Source organism: Pseudophryne corroboree, chromosome 1 (genome assembly GCF_028390025.1).
Source record: "Pseudophryne corroboree isolate aPseCor3 chromosome 1, aPseCor3.hap2, whole genome shotgun sequence".
NCBI lineage: Eukaryota > Metazoa > Chordata > Amphibia > Anura > Myobatrachidae > Pseudophryne > Pseudophryne corroboree.
Window position 1 is genome coordinate 1,143,751,324 of NC_086444.1, and position 11,723 is coordinate 1,143,763,046.

Consider the following 11,723-nt stretch of genomic DNA (forward strand, 5'->3'; position numbering starts at 1 on the left):
TTAATGCTTCTGTGAGCGAAAATATGTATGTCTCCAAAAAATTGTTACTCTAAAATTCTTATGTATTGGCGTGAAATTTTCTTCCTGGAATTGTAACAATTTGTCTTGTAATGAAAATATCACCGGAAGAAAAAAATCATCAAAACAAATAAACAAACAAACAATTGGTTGAACCTGGCTCAACTCTATGATCTGAGTGTAACGGGGATTTATGAACACAAGGGGAAAACAGAAGGAGAAAAATGATTCTAAGTCCTGTGTCCTGGGTTTGGATAAAAATACCTGCAGTACCCGGTATTCCCTGGTGGTCTCCCAACCAGGTACTGACCTGGCCCACAGTGCTTGGCTTCCAAGATCAGACGAGGTTGGGCATACTCAGTATGGTCTGACCGCAGGTAGATATATCCCACACCAAATGACAATAGGAACTCTGTATCCTAGATTCTGAGAGAATTTCCCAGGGTTTTCTTGTGGAGGCCCATGGTCCCGTAATGATGTTAGTAAAACTCCCGAATCTGGAAACAAGTTGTGTGAAAAATTCTCTGATATTCTCCCACACTTGAAGAATAGCGTGAGGTCTGCCGGTTATCAGCTTCAGGAATGAACTGTTTAGGTGCCACCTCTTTTCAAAGGTGAGTCTTAGATCCCTTGTACTGAAGGCTGAAAGTCATATAAGCACCAAGGCAGTCACAGGTTTTAGATGTCAAAAAAATATATATACATATCTCAAAAATGTCAGATGGGGTCTCCCAGGTTAATGGAGGTCCTGAGGCAATGATGGTGTGGCCCTGCTGTGAATTGGATAGGCAAGGACTGGAGAGTGATAGAGAGAGAATGAGAGAAAGAAGCAAAAGAAGAAAGGGGATCAGGTTAAGTAACCCACCACTTCTGCTTTTTGATCATCTGCCTGGGCATCGAATGAAAAAATGAGAGAGTGGTGTGGAACGACACTGATGCCGAAGAAAGCTAGAGGGACACTTCTACTGTCCTGTTTTCTAACAAAATGGTGCTCTGTTGACAAATTGCATTGCAGAGCCACCAAAATTGTTTAAACAGAATGAGAGGGTGTTCCAGAAATGTGTTATGCTTAGAAAATTGTTACTTCAAAAATGAATGTTATTCCATGGTAAATCACATATGTTGAAAAAGTGCTACAATAATGCCCTCAGAGGGGTCATGTGTGTAACCTATTTTAGATGTATGATGCATCCCAAAAAAATCCCCTAGTTGAAATCTAAGATGGATGCTGATACTGTGAAAATAATGTGACCAGGACCCTCAGGCTGCTGTAATGTTACAGATATAAAGGTCTCCCTGGATTGTTGCTCTAATTAACAGGAAAAAATGCCTCTGGCAGATGCTGGTATATAATAGTGATCCTTAATGATATAATCCTTGAGGCAAAAAAACAACAAAATGTCCGGGAAACTGGTTAGTAATGTTACTTCAAAAACAAAGCCAAAGCTGGAGACCTACTGTTACGTAGAGGGGTGTGAGATACCCCCACTGGTCGCTGTACGCAGCTTCAGAGAGTCCGTGGAGAAGGGTGAGCCAGGCGAGGAGACGCCGGTGTCCACGGTCCGCCGACCGGAAGTTCGGAACACCGGACCGGAAGTGACGTACGTTTCGCTCTACGGAGCTTGTTCACTGGATGCCAGGCATAGTCAAAAAAGGGGGGAACACCTGTTGTCCGTGGGACGATTATGGCCATTGACATGCCTGGTCAAAATACAAAAAAAATCACCTCTTCGGTGTGGAATTATTTCAACAGAAATGCGGACAACTGGTGTCAAGCCGTGTGTTGCCTTTGTCAAGCTGTAATAAGTAGGGGTAAGGACGTTAACCACCTAGGAACATCCTCCCTTATACGTCACCTGGACCGCATTCATCAGAAGTCAGTGACAAGTTCAAAAACTTTGGATGACAGCGGAATCAGTCCACTGACCACTAAATCCCTTCCTCTTGTAACCAAGCTCCTGCAAACCACACCACCAACTCCCTCAGTGTCAATTTCCTCCTTACACAGGAAAGCCAATAGTCCTGCAGGCCATGTCACTGGCAAGTCTGACGAGTCCTCTCCTGCCTGGGATTCCTCCGATGCATCCTTGAGTGTAACGCCTACTGCTACTGGCGCTGCTGTTGTTGCTGCTGGGAGTCGATCGGCATCCCAGAGGGGAAGTCGGAAGACCACTTGTACTACTTCCATTAAGCAATTGACTGTCCAACAGTCCTTTGCGAGGAAGATGAAATATCACAGCAGTCATCCTGCTGCAAAGCTGGTAACTCAGGCCTTGGCAGCCTGGATGGTGAGAAACGTGTTTCTGGTATCCACCGTTAATTCACAGGGAACTAGAGACTTGATTGAGGTACTGTGTCCCCGGTACCAAATACCATCTAGGTTCCATTTCTCTAGGCAGGCGATACCGAAAATGTATACTAACGTCAGAAAAAGAGTCACCAGTGTCCTAAAAAATGCAGTTGTACCCAATGTCCACTTAACCACGGACATGTGGACAAGTGGAGCAGAGCAGACTCAGGACTATATAACTGTGACAGCCCACTGGGTAGATGTATTGCCTCCCGCAGCAAGAACAGCAGCGGCGGCACCAGTAGCAGCATCTTGCAAACGCCAACTCGTTCCTAGGCAGGCTACGCTTTGTATCACCGCTTTCCATAAGAGGCACACAGCTGACAACCTCTTACGGAAACTGAGGAACATCATCGCAGAATGGCTTACCCCAATTGGACTCTCCTGGGGATTTGTGACAACGGACAACGCCACCAATATTGTGCGTGCATTACATCTGGGCAAATTCCAGCATGTCCCATGTTTTGCACATACATTGAATTTGGTGGTGCAGAATTATTTAAAAAACGACAGGGGCGTGCAAGAGATGCTGTCGGTGGCCCGAAGAATTGCGGGCCACTTTCGGCATTCAGCCACCGCGTGCCGAAGACTGGAGCACCAGCAAACAGTCCTGAACCTGCCCTGCCATCATCTGAAGCAAGAGGTGGTAACGAGGTGGAATTCAACCCTCTATATGCTTCAGAGGATGGAAGAGCAGCAAAAGGCCATTCAAGCCTATACATCTGCCTACGATATAGGCAAAGGATGCACCTGACTCAAGCGCAGTGGAGAATGATTTCAACGTTGTGCAAGGTTCTGCAACCCTTTGAACTTGCCACACGTGAAGTCAGTTCAGACACTGCCAGCTTGAGTCAGGTCATTCCCCTCATCAGGCTTTTGCAGAAGAAGCTGGAGACATTGAAGGAGGAGCTAAAACAGAGCGATTCCGCTAGGCATGTGGGACTTGTGAATGGAGCCCTTAATTCGCTTGACCAGGATTCACGGGTGGTCAATCTGTTGAAATCAGAGCACTACATTTTGGCCACCGTGCTCGATCCTAGATTTAAAACCTACGTTGTATCTCTCTTTCTGGCAGACACAAGTCTGCAGAGGTTCAAAGACCTGCTGGTGAGAAAATTGTCAAGTCAAGCGGAACGTGACCCGTCAACAGCTCCTCCTTCACATTCTCCTGCACCTGGGGGTGTGAGGAAAAGGCTAAGAATTCCGAGCCCACCCGCTGGCGGTGATGCAGGGCAGTCTGGAGCGAGTGCTGACATCTAGTCCGGACTGAAGGACCTGCCAACGATTACTGACATGTCGTCTACTGTCACTGCATATGATTCTGTCACCATTGAAAGAATGGTGGAGGATTATATGAGTGACCGCATCCAAGTAGGCACGTCAGACAGTCGGTACGTATACTGGCAGGAAAAAGAGGCAATTTGGAGGCCCTTGCACAAACTGGCTTTATTTTACCTAAGTTGCCCCCCCTCCAGTGTGTACTCCGAAAGAGTGTTTAGTGCAGCCGCTCACCTTGTCAGCAATCGGCGTACGAGGTTACTTCCAGAAAATGTGGAGAAGATGATGTTCATCAAAATGAATTATAATCAATTCCTCCGTGGAGACATTCACCAGCAATTGCCTCCAGAAAGTACACGGGGACCTGAGATGGTGGATTCCAGTGGGGACGAATTAATAATCTGTGAGGAGGGGGATGTACACAGTGAAAGGGTGAGGAATCGGACGATGAGGAGGAGGTGGACATCTTGCCTCTGTAGAGCCAGTTTGTGCAAGGAGAGATTGATTGCTTCTTTTTTGGTGGGGGCCCAAACCAACCAGTCATTTCAGTCACAGTCGTGTGGCAGACCCTGTCGCTGAAATGATGGGTTTGTTAAAGTGTGCATGTCCTGTTTATACAACATAAGGGTGGGTGGGAGGGCCCAAGGACAATTCCATCTTGCACCTCTTTTTTTCTTTCATTTTTCTTTGCATCATGTGCTGTTTGGGGACTATTTTTTTGAAGTGCCATCCGGCCTGACACTGCAGTGCCACTCCTAGATGGGCCAGGTGTTTGTGTCGGCCACTTGTGTCGCTTAGCTTAGCCATCCAGCGACCTTGGTGCACCTCTTTTTTTCTTTGCATCATGTGCTGTTTGGGGACTTTTTTAAATCTGCCATCCTGTCTGACACTGCAGTGCCACTCCTAGATGGGCCAGGTGTTTGTGTCGGCCACTTGGGTCGCTTAGCTTAGCAATCCAGCGACCTTGGTGCACCTCTTTTTTTCTTTGCATCATGTGCTGTTTGGGGACTATTTTTTAAATCTGCCATCCTGTCTGACACTGCAGTGCCACTCCTAGATGGGCCAGGTGTTTGTGTCGGCCACTTGGGTCGCTTAGCTTAGTCATCCAGCGACCTCGGTGCAAATTTTAGGACTAAAAATAATATTGTGAGGTGTTCAGAATAGACTGAAAATGAGTGGAAATTATGGTTATTGAGGTTAATAATACTATGGGATCAAAATGACCCCCAAATTCTATGATTTAAGCTGTTTTTGAGGGTTTTTTGTAAAAAAACACCCGAATCCAAAACACACCCGAATCCGACAAAAAAATTTCAGGGAGGTTTTGCCAAAACGCGTCCGAATCCAAAACACGGCCTCGGAACCTAATCCAAAACCAAAACACAAAACCCGAAAAATTTCCGGTGCACATCACTAGTTAAAATCATCCAGATCCAAAATCAAAACCAAAACCCAAAAGCATGGTTTTGTCAAAACCTATCCAGATTCAAAGGCCCTCATTCCGAGTTGATCGCTCGGTATTTTTCATCGCATCGCAGTGAAATTCCGCTTAGTACGCATGCGCAATATTCGCACTGCGACTGCGCCAAGTAATTTTACAATGGAGATAGTATTTTTACTCACGGCTTTTTCTTCGCTCCGGCGATCGTAATGTGATTGACAGGAAATGGGTGTTACTGGGCGGAAACACGGCGTTTCAGGGGCGTGTGGCTGAAAACGCTACCGTTTCCGGAAAAAACGCAGGAGTGGCCGGAGAAACGGTGGGAGTGCCTGGGCGAACGCTGGGTGTGTTTGTGACGTCAACCAGGAACGACAAGCACTGAACTGATCGCACAGGCAGAGTAAGTCTGAAGCTACTCTGAAACTGCTAAGTAGTTAGTAATCGCAATATTGCGAATACATCGGTCGCAATTTTAAGAAGCTAAGATTCACTCCCAGTAGGCGGCGGCTTAGCGTGTGTAACTCTGCTAAATTCGCCTTGCGACCGATCAACTCGGAATGAGGGCCAAAACACGAGCTGGGATCCAGATCCAAAACCAAAACACAAAACAAAAAAAAGTGCCAGTCGCACATCTCTAGTAAAAACATCCTCAAAGGAGAACAGTTCTGCAATCTTCCAGCTGTTATAAAAAGGCATTATCTGTGACACTATCATACCTGAGGTTAATGGGAAGTGTGGGGTGAGAGCCATGGTTTTCAGGCCCCGATCTCTCTGCATTTATTCAGTAATTAAACACTGTAATATTAAAGGTTAATAAACCTTTAATCCACTTTGGAGCCACAATGTACTCTTAGACAATAAGCCATTGTCACTTTCAACACATTTGTCTTACTTAAAGTAGTTAAAATGTAAAAATTAAACTTTACCCCATAATGAATTTGGCTTCCTATAGTATAGGCATTTTTAGCCAGAAATAGATCACAATGTGATTAGAACAAATGAAAGATTAGTTAAAGGTCAGGGAGATACTGTAATTAGCTAAATGAACAGAGCTTGCAACAGAAGCCATGCTGAGGACAAGTGTAACCAAGTGCGATTTTAATCATCTGAAGTGTTTAATAGGAATAAAACTTAACCCCTTGGCTTCTAAACCCATTTTGGCACATTTTTGGCTGGTCACATTGCAACATAATTATCCGTAATTATTTACAGTATGCATGATACATACAAACAGTACAGACGGTGTAATGGTTAGCATTACTGCCTGACAGCACTGAGGTCTTGGTTTAATTTCCACCATAGCCCGAACTGTGTGGAGTTTGTATAATCTCCCCGTGCTTGCATGAGTTTCATCTGGGTACTCCGGTTTCCTCCCACAATCTAAAAATATACTGGCAGGCAGTGCTTTAAGTGATCCTAGAAAGGTGGTAGAACACCCCCCACCCCTCCCCCCAGCGGCCATGCAATAAAGGTATTGTGTGCGCCGCCCCCAAAAGGGGCATGGTCTCTGAAAGAAAGGGGCATGGTCACACAATAGTAATAATGCCCACAGTAGTAGCACCCCTAATACATATAATGCCCACAGTAGTAGCACCCCGTAATACACATAATGCCCACAGCAGTAGTGCCCCTTATACAATGCCCACAGTAGTAGTGCTCCTTATGCAATGTCCACTGTACTGGTAGTGCCCACAGTGGTAGTGCCCCTTATATAGAGCCCATAGTGGTGGTGCCCCATATGCAATACTCCCAGTAGTAGTGCCCCTTATGTCCCCAGGAGTGATGCCCCTTATGAAGTGCCCCCTTTACAATGCCCTCATTAGTAGTGCCCCCATTAGCAATGCCCTTAATGGTAATGCCCCTGTGTAGTATTGTCCCCAGTAGTAATGTCGCCTGTAGTAATACCCCCAGTCATTTAGCCACAGTAGTTATGCCCCTGTAGTTGTGCCCCCAGTAGTTTAGCCCCCAGTGGTAATGACCCTGCAGTTATGACCCCAGTAGTTTACCCCCCTCATTAGTTTAGCCTCCCAGTGGTAATGCCCCCAGTAGTTTAGCCCCCATAGTTTAGCCCTCATGTAGTTTGCCCCATGTAGTTTAGCCCCCCTGTAGTTTAGCCCCCAGTGGTAATGCCCCCCTGTAGTTTAGCCCCTGCAGTTATGCCCATGTAGTTAGCCCCCATTAGTAATGCCCCCATTAGTTTGGCCCCCCTGTAGTTTGCCCCCTTGTAGTTTAGCACCTAGTAGTTTATCCCCTGTAGTTATGACCCCAGTAGTTTACCCTCCCCCATCAGCTTAGCCTCCCAGTAGTAATGCCCCCAGTAGTTTAGCCCTCATAGTTTAGCCCTCATGTAGTTTGCCCCATGTAGTTTAGCCCCCAGTGGTAATGCCCCCTGTAGTTTAACCCCTGCAGTTATGCCCCCCAATAGTAATGCCCCCAGCAGTTTAGCCCCTGTCGTTTAGCCCCCATGTAGTTTGCCCCCAGTAGTTATAACCCTTTAGTAATGCCCCCAGTAGTTTAGCCCCCCTGTAGTTTAGCCCCCTTGTAGTTTAGCACCCAGTAGTTATGCCCCCAGTAGTTTGCCCCCTTGTAGTTTAGCACCTGTAGTTATGCCCCCAGTAGTTTAGTCCCCAGTAGTTTGCCTTGTAGTTTACCCCTTGTAGTTTAACCCCCTTGTAGTTTAGCACGTGTAGTTATGCCCCCCTGTAGTTTGCCCCCAGTAGTTTACCCCCAGTAGCTAGCACCCTTGTAGTTTGCCCCCAGTAGGTAGTCTGCCACCTTGTAGTTTGCCTCTAGTAGTTTGCCCCCTTGTAGTTTGCCTCCAGTAGCTTGCCCCTTTGTAGTTTCTCCCAGTAGCTTGCCCCCTTGTAGTTGGCCCCCAGTATTTTTCCCCCTTGTAGTTTGCCCCAGTAGCTTGCCCCCTTGTAGTTTGCCCTCAGTAGTATGCCCCCTTGTAGTTTGCCCCAGTAGCTTGCCCCCTTATAGTTTGCCCCCAGTAGCTTGCCCCCTTGTAGTTTGCCCCTAGTAGTTTGCCCCCTTTTAGTTTGACCCCAGCAGCTTGCCCCCAGTAGAAGCACCGCTAATACACTCACACATATGTTAAAAAAAAAAAAAAAAAAACACAATACTCATCAAGCCCCGCTCCAGCGTCTGACTGCTGTAGTCCTTCCAGAGCCGGGAGCCGTAACTCAGTAGTGAGCTCCTGTCATTGGCTTCCGCTGTGGAGGGAGAGCCGAGCGCCCGCTGGTAACACAATCTCAGCAGGCGCCCAGCATCTCCCTGGGCGCCAGGCACATATCGGATAGGTGAGCCGGAGGAGGTGGAACTGCGTTCCATCTCCAAGTGGAACTGACGGAACACAGTTCTGCCCCGTTCCAGCTCACTTTAACCCCTGCTGGTAGGTTAATTAACTTCCAACATAATTAACCCAAGCATGAATGTGTCTATGTGTACGGGTGTAGAACTGCTGACCGGCGGTCAGGAGACCACCGGTCAGCTTACCGACGCTGGGATCCCGGCTGCATACCGACGCCGGGATCCCGGCGGGGAGGGGCGAGTGCAGCAAGCCCCTTGCGGGCTCGCTGCGCTCGCCACGCTGCGGGCTCGGTGGCGACCTGCGGTCGCCACGGGTTCTATTCCCACTCTATGGGTGTCGTGGACACCCACGAATGGAAATAGTCCCTGTTGGTCGGCATGCCGACCATCGGGATAGTGAGCCGTCGGGCTGGTGGAGGAGATCATGTGACTGTCGGTCAGCTGACCGGCGGTCACATGAATACCACCCTATGTGTACATGTGCTAGGGAATACAGACTGTAAAATCCACTGGGGCAGGGACTGATGTGAATAGCCAAATATTCTCTGTAAAGTGCAGCTGAATATGTATGCGCTATATACAGTAAATAACTGGTAGTAATAATAATAATAATTATTATTATTATTATTATTTCCAGAAGGTAGCATTAAATTACTTTCTCATCATCTCCTATATAATAGCCCATATCTGTGACTGTGTGCCTGGGCCTCTAACGCTGGGCGTGCCTAGGAGCTCTCATTGGGTTAGTGGCAGGTCTATCACACCCAGCCCACAACTGATTGGGCGAGAAACACCCTCCCACACAGGTTACGTCCAATGGGAGGCTCTGCCCTTTGGCTGCTGTGTTTTCACAGAGCAGGATTAGCAAGGGACTGATGGAGCTGCAGCTCCAGCCCCACACCCCAAAATAGGCCCACTGCATCTGCAGCAACACACCCTCCAACACTTTACACATAAAAATTGTTACAAAATCGAAAAGGGGGCGTTGCCACGAGTACAGCTGCGTGGCCACGCCCCTTTTCCTATACTTTCAATGGCAGCTTGGAGAGTCAAAAATCGGTACAGACCATAAAAAAAAAGGGGACTGTACCTGCCAGAAAGGTACAGCTGGAGGGCATGCCACTGCATCTGCAGCAAGTCTCTGTGCTGTAGATAGAGAAAAAACATCCTTTTACTGCAGCGTTCTATGTCCTGCTGCCAGTCCACCTGCAGTGTCGGACTGGGGCATGAAGGGCCCACCGGGGAAATGCAGTGGTAGGGGAACAGGTTTAGAGGCTTGGCCAACTTATAGTGTATGGTCTGGGCCTCTTGATAAATATATAGAGTAAATATATACTGTAGTCCTGTGCAGTATAAGGTAACCTATGTATAGTGTATAATTCAAGTGCTGAGTCTGGAACCTGATCCCTAGAGGAGGATGTGAGCCTCCAGGCAGTGGGGCCCACCGGTGGTTTCCCCTGTACCCCTGTGGGCCAGTCCGCCCCTGTCCACCTGCCCCCTCCAGCATCAGCAATTTCCACTCACTAGCAGCGACGCAGGTGGAACAAAAGCTGCAGTGGCCGCCGGCAAAGATGTGTATGAAAGCGGCGCAGCGGAAGGCTATCATAGCCCTCCCTGCGCCGCATACTGTCTGAGCCCCGGAGCCTCCTCTGCGCGTGTTGTCACAGAAGTGCCTCCCCGCCACAGCCACGCCCAGATCCCTAGAGGCCCTGACTCCACAACACAGCACCTGGGCTGCCGGCCTGGAAGCCCCGAGATGGCTAATGTAACGGATAGAGTGGGTGATATTGCGGAGGGTAATGTATGGACGCTGAATCAATGTAAAAGGTAACTGTGCTGTGCAGTGGGTGTGCGGTCAGGGCCGGTGCTAGGGTGTTCGGCGCCCCCTGCAAACTATAAATTTGCACCCTCGCATACTTTACAAAGGTACAGCGCACATAATACCCCCTGTAGTAGAGACACTTACACATGTAACGCCCCCTGTAGCAGTGCCGCTTTCACACGTACCGCCTCCTGTACCAGTGACGCTTACACACGTAACGTCCCTGTACCTGTGCTGCTTACACACATAACACCCCCTGTAGCAGTGCCGCTTTCACACGTAACGCCCCCTGTACCAGTGATGCTTACACACATTATGCTTACTTACATACATACATTACACACATACACAGTCACACGGGTGTAGTACGGCTGACCGGCTGTCAGGAGACCGCCGGTCAGCTTACCGACGCCGGGATCCCGGCTGCATACCGACGCCGGGATCCCAGCTGGGAGGGGCGAGTGCAGCAAGCCCCTTGCGGGCTCACTGTGCTCGCCACGCTGCGGGCTCGGTGGCGACCTGCGGTCGCCACGGGTTCTATTCCCACTCTATGTGTGTTGTGGACACCCACGAGTGGGAATAGTCCCTGTTGGTCGGCATGCCGACCATCGGGATAGTGAGACGTCAGGATGGTGGAGGAGGTCATGTGACTGTCGGTCTCCCGACCGCCGGTCATATGAATACCACCCCAGTCACACATATATACAGACACTGTATATACACACACACACTCACTCTCTTTCCAGACACTTACCTAATGAAGTCTGGCTGGCCGAAGCTGTAGCAGCTCATCCTCCTACTGCAGCATGGTCCCATCTAGCTCTGCACCTTATTCCCATCTAGCTCCGCCCCCTTTGGCTCCCGTCCGGCCACTGAATGTCACACAGGGGAGGGGGAGAGGAGGCTTTGTGCTGCCGGCGCCGAGGGGGAGAGGAGGTTTTGTGCTGCCGGCGCCGCTGCATGTGTGATAGCACCTGGCAACAGCAGCAGGAATAGCAGCAGCAGCACAGGGATGCAGGGCAGGGAGAATGCCTCTCCTTACTGGTGCCTCCCTGCACTGCATCCCTTTGCTGAGCAGCTAGCGCCGGGCCTGTGTGCAGTGTCACTGACACTGCACAGCACTCTCACCTTTTACATTGATTCAGCTAGTCACTCAGTTCTGCTAGCCAGTCACTATTGTTAGCACCAGTGTCCCAACGCGCTGCATTACAGGGAAGTAGATGTACTAAATAAACTACAGCTCCCAGCAGCCCTTAGCACCGAAGCATTCCGGCCCTTAGGGCTGCTGGGAGCTGTCGTTTATTGAATGCATCTTCTTCCCTGTAATGCACGTTGGGACACCGGCGCTAACAATAGTGACTGGCTGCTGTGCGAGTCTCCGAAAGCGCCACTGCCAAAGGGAGGACAGCAGCTTAGCTGCTGACAGGAGGAGAAGCAGGATAATCATTACCCGCCACTCCCCCACTCACAGTACCTCCGGGCCCTATCCGCGGCACCCCCAC

The 11,723-nt window shown here is 49.1% G+C and overlaps 1 pseudogene; it reads right to left on the reverse strand.

Moving 5' to 3' along the window:
- Positions 1-279: 279 nt before the first annotated feature.
- Positions 280-397, reverse strand: LOC134945568 (5S ribosomal RNA; annotated as a pseudogene).
- Between the last annotated feature and the right edge of the window lie 11,326 nt (positions 398-11,723).